Source organism: Monodelphis domestica, chromosome 3, assembly GCF_027887165.1.
Source record: "Monodelphis domestica isolate mMonDom1 chromosome 3, mMonDom1.pri, whole genome shotgun sequence".
In the NCBI taxonomy this organism is placed as follows: domain Eukaryota; kingdom Metazoa; phylum Chordata; class Mammalia; order Didelphimorphia; family Didelphidae; genus Monodelphis; species Monodelphis domestica.
This window is the reverse complement of record NC_077229.1, coordinates 473,351,567-473,365,930: the sequence shown is the minus strand read 5'-3', so window position 1 is coordinate 473,365,930 and position 14,364 is coordinate 473,351,567. Positions and strand designations below refer to the sequence as shown.

Here is a 14,364-nt window from a genome sequence, read left to right as displayed (position 1 = left end):
GTATGGCAGTACCAGACAATGAGGTAAGAATAAACTAGGACTCTTGACTTACTGCTGATTCATGCTAGTGGGAAGAGGGAAGATTGAAGAAGGAACTGAAGGCTAGTTGATACTCAAACTTCCTGTGGGGTGGAGAAGATAGTTTAGGGTGATAAAGCTGGTTTTACTATTCAGGAAGATGGCTTTCCTTTCAGGGATTTTTGAGCATCTTTGGGATTTCTTCATTTATCAGGTCAATGGTCATTTAGCAGGTCAAATATAATAATATTTATTTCTCATACATATTACTTAAGAAAATAAAATGAATAGAATAATATTACATGGAGGTAAAAATACTTGATAAACTTTAGTTTTTTTTTTTATACGATTGACACAAAACCCTAGAAAACAGACTTGTAATAAATGCCTTATCATTTTAGTTTCTCAATACTTAGGAATATAAGCTTTCATTGATAAGGGATAATTGTGATGCATCTACAAAGAAAGGAACAACTAAGTGTTTTTGAATAAAGATAAACAATGGTTCTTGCTCCAGTTTAAAACTAAAAGTCATATAAAAACTTTGGGAGGAGAGTGGGATAGGAAGGATCCATTTAAGGAAATAGAGAAAGAAAGCTTCCCAAAGCAGTATCTTCACATATATTATATAAATGGAGTGCTATAGTCTTTTAACATATCTAATCCATGCTTTAGAGATGTTCATTTCTAATTCCATCTGGGGTAAATGTCGTATACATATACATATATATTTAATTTGTAATATATATGTATATTATGATTTCTGATAAAAAATGTCCATTGCCTACCTACAGATGAGAAAACTAATTAAAAAACCTAAAATTTTCAATGAAAATAAAACATTCTTCCAAACAAAAGCATGTTAATTAAGGAACCAAAAGTGTCATTGCTTGATGCCATTTGTGAACCTCCAGAAAAGGTTTATTGTCCTCATTGACCTGTGAATATCGACATTTAATTTTTTTAGTTAAATATACTTAACAGTGATAAATTAAGAAAAAGGAAATGTCAAGGGTAAAAATGATATGAATATTTTTACAACTAATTCCTAAATATTTTTTAGTTAATTATCTATTTCCTGGTCTTTAGTTAGCATATCCTTCCTTTCCCAGCTTGAACAGATTACAACTTTTGTTGCCTTGTTCTTTTCCAAGTGATTAAAGGAGTCATCCAATTTCTCTAACAAAGATTTCTTTCCCTTGTGCTTTTATTTATTAGTAAAATCTTACCATGTAAAACATTTCACAGAAATGAAAGCCAACTTTTGTGACAGAAGCCAGCCCCCACAAAAGGAGACAAAACCCAACTCTCTCATTTTCACTGTAGATGTTTTTGATCCAAACTGTGATTCTTTATTGCATATCCTATTTTCTCATTTTACATGCAGACTTGCTATTTATTGTGATGTAAGTTGCTTATGGAATGAGTATCAGTACAATTGGGAGCCACAATATAGTAGAAAAAAGTCAGCTAGGGAAAAGACAGAGCAAAGTATTACCCATGGTTTGCAATATAGAATTGTTTATTACAACAGAATAGAATAAAAAATAAAGCAATTTTAGAGACTAAAATTGTGTTTTTGCACACTGGCTATATCTAGGGGAAAAGATAGAATGTGGATGTCAGCATAGATGAAGTGGCCTACATTGTTGTGATGGCAACAATGGGTTTGAATGATTATAGGTAGTGATTGCACAGCCGCTTCACAGATATTACAATCATTATATGGCCATCCAAATAATTAGAAAGAAATATGGACTATGACCTGCGTATAGTAGATGCTTAATCAATGTTCATTATGCTGTATTGGTGGGTTTCTATTTGTGTGTTTGTGTGTGTATGCTTTCCATTTTACTATTTGTAGTTATGCATAGATTTTTGTCCTCTAATCACAAGAGGAAATAAGGAGTTGATAGAAAATCGCTGTAACTCATTACAAAAAGAGATTGCTTGATAATACAACTGTCATCTTTGTTCTTTACTTTACATTGTACTCTCCTATTCATCTACATAAGGTCTTCATTGGATGATCTCTAGTCAGAGTCATGGCAAATAGTTAAGTTGAACGTCCAATCAAATTTCTGGTAAATAACTTTTTCATGGCAATGGAAGATCTATGCAATAAGATCACTTATTTTTGGAGATGGTGCTAAGTCTTTCCAGTTTTATGAAGCTGACAATGCTATCTTCAGCTATATGGGTGTGTCTATATATACATATGTTTATATACATAAAATTTTTTCATTAAAAGTACTTTATCTAAAATTCTACCACCTCCATCTCCTATGTTATGTATTATTCCCTTTCAGACATTCTCTGTTCTCAACATACTGGCTTATTATCTACTCCCTACAAATGGTATTCCTTTTCTCATCTCTGAGATGTTTTGCACAGACAACTCTCCAAGGGACATACTTTTTCCTTATCTGTGCCTTGTAGAATTCTTATCTTTCATCAAAGCTCAAATCAATTACTTAATAGGATCTTCATCTATGTGATGTACCTATAGGCATTCTCCATGACTCTTCTTGAGCCCTCTTCTTTTTTTTTCTTCTACACAATCTCAATTGGCGATCTCATCAGTTTCCCCAAGAGTTCAATTACAACATTTATATTCATGGTTTCATGGTCCATAGATGTAGTCCTGATCTCTCTCCTAGACTCCATTTCTACATTGCCAATTCTCTTTTGGACATCTTGAATTCAATATCCATAGATACTTAAAACTCAGCATATCCCAAACAGAGCTCAGAACTATTCTCTGAAGTTCTGTCTTTCTGATTTTTTCTATTTATATCTAGTTCAGTGCCATCTTTCCAGTAAACTAGGTTTGTAACCTTGGAGTTATATTCCTTTCAGACTCACTTCATTTTTTGCCTTCTTGTTGTTCTTATTGTTTCTATCTTCGCTTCTCTTGCCTGTGGTACTGCAATAGTACTCAAGTAAAGAACTAAGGAACACAAGGAAATGGGGCAGGCTGCCAGCATGTGCGGTGCTCCATTCAGTCTCAGAGAATATGGCATCCAAACTGGAGCTATTTTTATTACTCCAGAAATCATTTGAGATGGACACTGAGCTCAATGAAATTTGAATTCCCTGTGGAAGGAATTGATACATATTTGAGATCCAAACCTCTAGGAAAACTGCAGTAAAAGTGGAAGGATTCAGAAACTGAAGAATAAGAGAATATAAGATAAAAATCCAACTAAAATGAACTAACATTTTATGTAGAAAAAATAAACTCAATTAAAGACCTTGTTGATTGAGCAGAAGCAGATAAAGTAACAGTAGAAATGTCAGTGATATAAGGGAATATGGACTAGTTTAGCTAAATGAATTTTGACATCTAAATAAATATTATAAAGTATATGTAATATTTTAGAATATTACTTCTGAATAAATATTATATATGTAAAATATATATAAAATAACTGGAAAATAAATCAATATCTGATGGGGAAGAGTACCCTGTGATTCTCAAGAGAGGACAAAACCACAACAGGAAGCTACTGAATGATTTAAAAGAGAAATACAGATTATGAAAGCAAAATTTATGGCTTGCACAGCAGAAATAATTGGTAGAATGAAGTAACTTGAAACTAATTCAGTTGTAAACATCATCAAACAATCAAAAGATAGAAGAGTTGATTAGGAATGCAAATATATAGAAGTAAAGGACAAAAAGTAGAAAAAAACCTTCACATCTCTGCTCAGATTCTAATATATGCAAAGGACATTTTCCATTTCCCACCTTGTCTTCATTCTCTTCTTTCTGAAATTACTGTCCATCTACTCTGTATTTTCTTTGCATGTACTTAACTATTTTTATATCCATTAGAATGTAAGCTTCTTGAAAAAAAATATAATATAAATATGAAATGTTCTATATACTGTTCATATATATGTGTTTGTATATTTGTATATGTATCATATGTATATTTTAAAATTTTAATTGTATTACCTTTCTTTGTATCCCCAGAATTTAGCACAGTGCCTGACACTTGTTGAATAGTTAGTAACTCATCTACTGATTGAAACTTTCTTTATTCTACTTCCCTACCCACTCAATTTTGATGACTTTAATGACTTTAACCATCTTGAAAGTATCTGTATATGCTTTTCTGCTCATATTGTTTGCTTGTAGATTGTAAAGCTTGATGTCTTTCATGTTGTGTTTGTTGAATTAAATTAAACTGCAGGAGACTTTGGTTCTCAAAGACTATTCCAGCAAAATATATGTTCTAACTGTCTTGAAAGGTTTTTAGTGTATCTCTTACCTGTATGTTATCAAACAAACATTTGGGCTAGGTAATTTGGAGAGTGGAAATTGATATTATATATAGATCATCAATCCACAACCTTTATTTTAAAGATGAGGAAACAGAGGCTGATTACTGAGAAATTGTTGGTATATGGTTTCACAGTAGCTTTCAGAGCTGGAAATCTATCTCAGGTCTTTAAACTCTGAATTCAGTGTTTTTTTTTCACTTTACCATACAGAATGGTTGTCAGTAGGATAGTATTTCTCCTTTGAAATGTTTTATTAAATGTGTTTTTATTTTATTAATTTAATTAATTAATTTTATTTTTAAAGGTTTCCCCCTATTAGAATATGAGTTGATTGAGAGTGGAGATTTCCTTCTCCTTTCTTTGTATTCCTAGCACTTACTGATCGACTGACTAGATGATTTCTCTTAAAATTTCCATTTAAGGAGGGCTCATAGGCCAGCCATATCTTCATTTCTTACCAAGTGGAAATCTTCATCATATCCTCATGCCAGGTACCCCTCCCAACCCATTTGCTTTTCATATTCCTTGTATATGTTCCCTTCCATCATTAAAATATAATCCTCTTGAGGGCAAGGACTATCTTTAATTTTTATTGTATTTGTATTCTCTGATATAAGGATAGCCCCAGGTACTTAGTAGTACTTAATAAATACTTGATTTAATAAATATTTTACTGACTGACCAACTCAAGTCATAGAAATGGTCTACTAAGTACATTCTTGAAAGGTCTATGATCAATGTCCATGGAAAGGATACTTGAAATTATGGATGTTTTAAATATGGAAGTGTTGAAGAATTGTCTTTAATTTCTTAGAATTTAAAAAAGAATTTTGATAAGATCAACTTCTCTGATTTTCTTAAACATTTACCTTCTGTCTTCAAGTCAATACTAAATATTTATTCTAAGATAGAAGAGTAATAAGGGCTAGACTATTGAGATTAAGTGACTTGCTCAGGGTCACACACCTAGGAAGTATCTGAGATCAGATTTGAACCCAGGTCATCCCAACTTCTCCCAGACTGGTTCTCTATCCACTCTGCTACCTTGCTGCCCCATTTCATGAATTTTTGAAAGGAAGAATTAAGCTAATGTGCTTACTTCCTGTTTCAATTTTATCACTACTTAGCTCTGTGACCTTGGATAACTCATATTGGGATTCTGGATTTCAGTATACTTATTTTTTAAAAATAAGAGACTTGTATGAAGTGATCTCTAAGTGTCCTTCGAGCTCTAGGAATCTATTAATGTGTGATTTTGATTATTTTGGCAAAGCAATTGCTTACATTTTGAGTCACTTAACATGGTCTGAGGGCTTTGGAACTGTTCTGTATCCCCTCTGTTATCATTCCAATTCACTACTTGCACACTTGGTGGCTATCTGGGGGATAATTTGTTTATCAGGGACAAGGGAAACATTTAAAATTTATTAGTCTTGGGGAAATCTCTAATGTTGAGGGTGTACTTTTGAAAATAGTGTCAACAAGACTGCAGCACAGTGTCTGGGGCATAGTGGGTGCTCAATAAATGCTTTTTGACTTGTCTTTTTTCAGGATTATATTTCAGCACAGTTTGCAATGTTTTTCTGACATTTTGAAATCCATATTGTCTCTCTCCCTTACCTTTCTCCAAGATGTCAGATAATGATATATACTGTATACATATTATTAAACAGTACATAATTTTATGTCCACCTTGTTGTGAAAGAAGATTACTTACACTAGAGAAAAATTCACAATGGAAATAAAGTGGAGAATGGCATGCTTCAACCTGCATTCAGCTTTCATCAGTTCCTTCCTTAGTAGTGCATAGTCTTTTTTCTTCAAGTCCTTTGGAATTGTCCTAGAAACTTGCATTGCTGATAAGAGTTGTCCTTTAGCTTTGGTTATCAGATTTCATTCTTGTTATTAAGGACAATGTTATTTTGCATCACTTCAAAGAGGTATTTCTCAGTTTTTTGTGATTGTCATATTTGTCATTTCTTATGGAACAATTGACTTTACTTGTTAAGAGTATTTCAAATCTGTTAAGGGTCCATTATCTATTCAGAAGTTTTCTTGAGCAATGGGAAATGGGATAATTGGTGAAAATCTTCATTTAATAATTAAGCAATTTTGCTTGAGATTTGTGATTTCATTGACAGAGAACATCCCCACATTAGAAAGTTGTACCTCTGCTACTTATAGTCTTAAAGAGTTGTTATACTTTCTTTCTGTATTTTTCTTTTCTTTCCTTTTTTTTTTTTGGTTACAATACTCAATTTATTTCCCTCCCTTCCCTCCACCCATCCTTTCCCAGGCAACACATAATTTCATTGGGTATTACTTGTATTCTTGATCAGAACCTATTTCCATTACTTGTATCCTTGATCAGAACCTATTTCCATGTTGGTATTTGCACTAGGATGTTCATCTAGAGTATACATCCCCAACCATATCCCTTCAACCCATGTATTCAAGCAGTTGTTCTTCCATGTTTTTACTCCCACATTGTTTCCTCTGAATGTGGATGGTGGTTTTTCTCGTAGGTTCCTCCAAGTAGTTCAGGATCACTGCATTGCCATTAAAGAGTTGTTATAAAGCAATGAGGAATTACATTATTTATCTAGGTCTAAACATGCAGCAGACTTGGGACTTTAATTCAGTTTCCAGAATTTTCTCTGGATGTTTCCCATGCCTAGAATGCCTTTCTTCCTTATCTCTGTCTACTACCTTCCCTACCTACTACACTAGGCTTCCCCACAACTTGAGATAACAAATGAGAAAGGAAAACATATAATTTATATTACTTTTTTGCTTCCTGCAGGTAAGATACCTATCTGTGGATAAGTTCCTCCTATTTATTTGATGAGCTGCTTTAAACCACTTTCAAAGAAAAAATTAAAAACACTAGGAAAAGATAAGTTTAATTGTATCAGAGTAATCAGTGTTGCATGAGGACAAACAGTTTTTCATATGAACAACAAACAAATGCTACTATTTTCAATTTTTCAATTATTTGAATATGTAATGGAGGGGGGAAAGGAATGAAGTTCCCCACAACTGAATTTAGGACCACAGTGTGGTAGAGAAGAAATGGAGTTAAAGGATGGAGAGAGAGGATAGATAGTTCCTCCCCTCTTCTTCCTCAATAAACCCACATTATCTGTCTTCAGGGTTATTGACTACTTTCCTTCAGAGGCAGGGCTGAAGTAGACAGGACTAAACAGTTTCTTCTTCCTTGGGGAGGAAATATAGCCCTCCTCCCTAAAGCTTCTGGTCCCTCACCCTGAATATTATGAGCAGGCACTAGATCTATAGAACAGCTATTTATTTGGAGGAACACACAAAGGGTAAAGTAAAGTAAAGTAAGTTTTTGAGATTGAGGGATAAGGTATCCGGAAAGTTGGAAAATAGGAAGTTCCTAAAAACTAACAATTGAACCCCTTCTCCCCAAATCCTACAGAGTCAGGCTTTGCCTGCCTGACCCACTGGGGTCATTTGTGAGAGCTGCCCTGACTTCTAACTGTCCTACTTATGATTTGAATTTCAGGAACTGAATTTGGAGGGATGTAGAGAAAATCTTCTTGAGATGGATAGCTTTATATCAAAAGTCCTATCCATTCCTGTTGTCTTCTGCTGGATTCAGGGGGTCTGGATTCACAGAAGGATGACCAGGGCTCAGAGGTGCTTTCAGAGCAACCTTTCTGAAAGGCTTCCCAAAGGGAAGTGAAGTTAACTGCTTGAATCTTCTCAGCTCTTCTCTGTTCTTTCTCTGGAATTCTCTGTTCCATTTGCCCTTACCCCGCTTGTCTTGTTCCTCTGGCAGAATGAGTCTAAATTTCCTCTCTTACAAACATCTCCCCCAAATCTAAACCAAACAGAAGTTCCCTTAATTAGTGTGGATGAAAATATTAGCTTATGCAATAGTATACTTTATTTCCTAGTAAATAACCCCCATTTCACCGCCACTGTTGTTATCATCAACAAGAGTTATGGCTGCTCTTTAAATGTGTATTAAAATGATACTCACTCACTCCACACGCTCCAACCTGCCAAAGGATACTGATGTTGGCAGCAAAACTGGGAGGCAAACACAGGAAGGACAATGTTATTTTACCATTGTTTAAACTACGAACCTGACCAGTACTTAGGGTGGTGTAAAATTGTCTTAGATGCTTATTTATCCTAAAACAAAGGGAATATTACAACATAGGACATCAGAAAACACTAAAAATAAATGTCTTATTTATGCAGCCCCATTTTCATCAACTACAAAATAATGGAATATTAGATCATGTTTACTGAAGGAAACCACAAAATCAGAACACAGTGGGCATAGAACAATCACATGTAAACGTCATGATCTGGGGAATCTGCCATTATTCCTGCCATGGCTGACTGCATAATCACTTCCAACCACACTGATCACATTTTATATTTATATCTCATCTACATAACACAGAATAATGCAGAATGAGCCCCAGAAAGCAAATAAACACATTGAGCAGAAAAAGGAAAGAAACCTTGAAAATTGTTCCTTTGTTCATTTCAATTTTCTTCCTTGATTCAATAAAAATTGGCTCTCTAAGATTGAGAAGTTAGCTTTTGTTAATGACAGATGAACTTTTGTCCAAATAATCAAATATGTCTGTGAGTTCATTGATGTGGGCATTTCCCCCCACTAATGTAGATTGAAACTAGTCCCCGCCTAACCCATCATATATACTTTTATTTATGTCCTTCTTTAAGTTTATTTTCTAAAAACATTGACCTGATGTATTGGGAGACTTCTTCAATTCTCTAGGCAACACAAGACTTTTCTGAGGAATATATTGTCTTTCTGTTTATTTTCCTTACCTTTTTCAGTGTTATAAGCTCATATTTTATTGCACATTTTTAATAAGATCTCTTACAATATTTTTCTATGAAATTCATTTTTTGTGTGTTTTGTTCAGCCTATTCACACCTACCATATGCCTCTCCATTGCCTTTTCAATGATGCTCAATTTCAATTTGTCAGACTGTAGCATTCTGTGGCTCATAGCCACGCATGACATAGTGCAAGAAGGATATTATTTTTTTAATATTCTATTTTCCCAATTACATGAATTAACAATTTTCTGCAATGCATTTCCCAAAATCATAAGACCCAAATTGTGTCCCTTCCTCATTTGCCTGAGACAGTAAGCAACTTCATCTGGGTTATACATAGATGATCATGCAAAACTTATTTCCAAATTGATCATTGTTGTGAAAGAATATCCATATAAAAACAAAATACTAAAATGAAAACATAAAGTAAAATGAAAAATTGTAAACTTTGATTTTTATTCAGAGTCCAACAGTTCTTCCTCTGGAAGTGTGTAGCATTTTCTATCAAAAGTCCATCAAAATTGTCCTGGGTCTGTATTGCTGATAATAATAGCCAAGTCTTTCACAGTTGATCACCATATAATGTTACTATAAATGTTCACAATGTTCTCCTGGTTCTGCTTAATTCACTCTTTATCAGTTCATGTAGGTTTTTCCAGTTTTTTTTCCTAAAATCATCCTGCTCACCATTTCTTATAGTGCAATAGTATTCTATCACAATCATATGCCACAATTTATTCAGCTAGACATCCCATTTATGTCCAATTCTTTACCATTATAGAAAAGCTACTATAAATATTTTTGTACAAATAGGTCCTTTTCCTTCTTAGGATGTTGGCATTTTAAGTCCACTTTTTTAGGAAAAAACATTTTGGAGTAATGAAGAGAATTTTATAATTTTCCAGAGGTAATTTAAGCTATCTTTTTCATCTTGCAGCTGGAATGCATTCATTGTTCATTTTCAATGTCTTTCTCTTCAACTCTATATCTGTCTCTGTTTCTCCTTTATGTCTATCTGTCTCTAGATGTATTACATATGCAGATATAAGACACTATATACAACGTGCTAGTCTGTGTATTCATAAATAAAAATGTCTGGAGTGACTAATCAGTATTCAAAAAGTTCCAGCAAGTAGCTAAATATTCTATTTAATCAAATTGTTCAAGAATAACTTTTCTAGGAAGGGATGACTTACCCTTTTGTTCTCTTTCTAAAAGCTAATTGTGTATATATGTATATATACATGTTATTTATAATACATACATGACAATGCATACATATATGACAAGCTTTCTAGATTGTTCCTCCAAATGCATTTAAAGCCTGAACAATGAACATTATGCATCCAATTATTTCATTTTATTTTTTTTTTGCGTGTGAATAGTTAGGCTAAACTCTTTAAACTCAGCAGAATCTATGATGTTCTGGAGTTTGATGCAATTAGCACAATGTCACCTTTGACATATATTAATTTTATTTTTCTCAGCATTAATGATCAAAATGTTATCAAGTAAGATTATCTCTGTTGTCTTATCTTTCAAGGAACTTATTTTTAAAGTTTTCAAATATTCAGAGCAGACACTTACTTAGAAGATATATCTTGTAGAATAATTTTTGTGTCAACTGTTTGATAGAAATAATCAGCCTGGCCTGAATCCAGTATGCCACAGGGATGAATCAGGGAACCTGGAATTTAGAGGGAAGTGTCTAGAGGCCCTACCATTCCCTTATCCTAGCATGGAATGAATTAGACATGAAGAGAGATGAGGAAACTGTCAGATAGAGTGACAGACTGGCAGAGGCAGAGACATATTACAGAGGCATCCAGAGACAGAGAGTTTGAGGAAAAGAGAGAGGACTGAAAGCTGGGGTGGGGAGAAGACAGACAGATAGTCAGACTGATGGACAGAGACAGAGGCAGAGAAAGGGGGAAGGAGAAAGAAAGACAGAGACAAAGAGTGTGAGAGAGAGACAAAGACAGAGAGAGAGAGAGAGAGAGAGAGAGAGAGAGAGAGAGAGAGAGAGAGAGAGAGAGAGAGAGAGAGAAAGGGAGAGACAGAGAGAGAGACAGAGAGAGAGACAGAAAGATAGAGAGATGAAGAGGAAGAAAGACAGAGAGACAGAGAGGCAGAGAGAATATATGAGTTGGAGAGAGACAGACACACAAACAGATACAGAGATCTGGGCAGAGGCAGAAAGGGAGAGATTATAAAAGAGAAAGATACAGAAGTAAGAGAAACAGAGGACAGAGAGAGATACTGAAAGAGAAAGAGACAGTATAAAATGCTAGTCTTGGAATCAGGTTATTTTGGGTTGAAGTCCTGCCTTTGATGCATACTAACTGTATGACCCTGTGCAAGTCACTTAAGTTCATGGTGTCCCAGGCTACTCACTCTAAAACTATAAATTATAAACAAGTTGCTATCTCACATCAGTGGAGGGAATTTTCACATCAAAGAATCCCTACACTGACAAAAATCTCAGGTCTGAACATGACTTAAAAAATGAGATTCAAATGAAATATTCATCATTATAAAATAAAAACCACTAACCCAGTTTCCAGTAATCCCTTTGCCTTTGCAACACAACATCCAGGACAGAACTTCTGGAATGCCAATCCCTGATGACCAGAGCATTCCTTTGGAGACTGTGTAGAAGTGAGTCTGTCCTTTTTAAAGCTTATGTCCGTTTCCATAAGGGGAAAAAAAAGTTAATTGTTTAGAACATCAAACGCTCTTATGAATCACGAAGAGTTCCAGTCCTGTTGAATCAATCTAGAAATGGGTGCTCTGTTTTTGTGTGTCACCTTCCATTCTTCCTGCCTAAGCTCTGACGTTTCTCAGAGCCCTCCGTGGAATCACTCTTGTGGTGACAAAAACATTAATACAATTTCCTGCACTTAAGCCAACAAACAAAGGTATCTAATGATTACAATAACTTTGCAGGCTTTTTTGTCAACTAGAGCATGATGGAAGCCAGGAGAAAGAGTCATTCTTTAAGATTAAATCCTCCAGCAAGTAGTGACAAACTCCTTGTCCTTGAAGCTTATATAAATAACTTTCCTGTGTTTTTTTAACCTGTTCCCCCTTCCCCAGTCACCCCAGCAGTGAGACACGTCACTCCACACCAGTCCACATCCATCTCTTTTTATTGATGTCCACTTTGGTATCTGCACAGGTCATCCATTTTGCTGCCTCTTTGGCAGCCACTGGGAACGGACCAGGAAAGTTACTGGACTTTGTGTGCTGGGCTGGGGGAGGAGGGAGAAGGAGGGAGTGTCAGTTTTCTCCAGGACTAACAGTCCCAATCAGATGCAACTGCTGGGCCTCATAAATCTTGTGGGTGACCCAGGTGAACCCTGAGGCTCAGAGCTCACTGAAAACTGATCAGGGCCCTGCTTAGTTTAACAGGCCTTTTTCGGTGACAAGTGAAGGGTTCAACAAATGCACAAAACAGATATATATTAGCTGAAAAACTAATGGCTTTTAAAAGAATGTTTGACAATTGTTTAAGGCTGTCTGTAGATCCATTATACTGATAAACGACCATCTTGGTATACACTGAGGTAGAGTTGCCTAGCAGAAAACCAACTTAAAGTTTGATTCTTTCTTTCTTCCTTTTTAAAATTTGGTTTGATTTTTTTATTTGATTTTTTTTTTTTGGTATCTTTTTGTTATCTTCAAGAGACACACATTTTCTCTGGCAACTGAGAAGACTTAAAGAAAACAGGAAAATTACCTGTGTTGCATAAATTTAACCTTGCAGCCAAATTGGAATTAAAAAGACTCTGAAACTGCCCCCAGTGACCTGCTATTGACCGCTTGAACTTCTAAGTTAGGGTCAGTGGGGGCCCAGAATAAGAGGTCAAAAGCTGGTCAGTGCTCCTCAGCCCCAGCATGTTGAATAGGAAGACTTTATAGCTGTGATTTATGCAATTTGCAGAGACAGGTTAAGGAGGCCTTAAAACATGCCACAGTGCTCACTTACACTGGGTACACTATCCGCTTGGAAAATAAATTCTGATTGTCCGGCTGAAATCTCTTGGGGCTCCGCCTTGAAGTATTTTACCCTCTGTGTCTAAAGATTCATTCCCACACTCGACCCCTGAACGTGACAAGGTTAGTGTTTCCAGATTTATTTAAACAATACAAATGCACCAAATGAAGCCCTTTCTAAACCTGATTAATTGCAAAGGCAGAATAACCATCAGTAATGAATTATTTGGGGGTGGGGGGCAGGTAGCTAACTCCTAGCACAGTTAAAACTCTTAAATCAGTCACAGAGGGGCTCAAAACACAATGAAAGTGGCTATTTTTACACAATTCCAAATAGGAGATCTTTGGAAGTTCTACTGGAATTGGTGCTTGTGTCTTAGTGGACTTTTGTGATTGAGAACAAATTATAAGAAGAGCTGATAGTTTATTTGTAGGGAATAATGCAGGGGTGGGCAGGAGGGGCAACCAATGAACTGATTTTTTTCCTGCTCTCTTTTCATTTGAGAAGTAACTTGGGCAAACACCAACAACATGGAAATAGGTTCTGATGAAGGACACATGTAATACCCAATGAAATTGCGCATTGGCTGAGGGAAGGGTAAGGGGAAGGGAGGGAGGGAAATAATGTGATTATTGTAACCAAGGAATAATGTTCTAAATTGACTAAATAAATTAATTCAAATTTAAAAAAAGTAACTTGGTTTTCCTAAAAATCAAACTGACTTTTGGATTCAGGTTGTGTTAAAGTCAAACCAAGAAAGCAAACACTTTGTTTCCACTTTGCCTTCCTTCCTCCCAATCTGCAATATGGAGCTATTGGTTTAAATTAATCTCCTCAGAAACAGGCTTAAAAATGAAACCTGGTCTTTGTATTTACTAACCATGGTTTGCATGGGGGCTATAAACCAGGAACTGAACCCTAGTTTTTCAAGGATGAAAAGGCTATAAACCTTTGAACTACCATGTTGCCTGCTTACAGGGAATTTACTGCTTCTCGGTGCATGTGTTCCCATAACTCAAATTGGCTTTGATCTAATAAATGCAACTTAACAAGGTATTAGTCTATAATGTGGCCTAATTGCATTTGGCATAATGAGAAAAAAAGCTAAAATGGTGAAAGATATTCACATTGAAAAATGACTACCTGGCAATATTCAGCCACTAATTTCCATAAAGGTTTTAAGGACACACTCTAAGCGAGGTTAATAA

General features: G+C 35.2%; 1 long non-coding RNA gene across 1 annotated transcript; it reads right to left on the bottom strand.

Annotated features, from left to right (window-relative positions):
• Positions 1 to 7,660: 7,660 nt before the first annotated feature.
• On the bottom strand, positions 7,661 to 12,530 carry LOC103096110 (uncharacterized). The gene is made up of 3 exons (XR_008917888.1): positions 11,713 to 12,530; positions 8,318 to 8,367; positions 7,661 to 8,155 (listed from the first exon to the last, which is right to left on the bottom strand). It is a non-coding gene; the product is annotated as an uncharacterized LOC103096110 (long non-coding RNA).
• Positions 12,531 to 14,364: the final 1,834 nt, after the last annotated feature.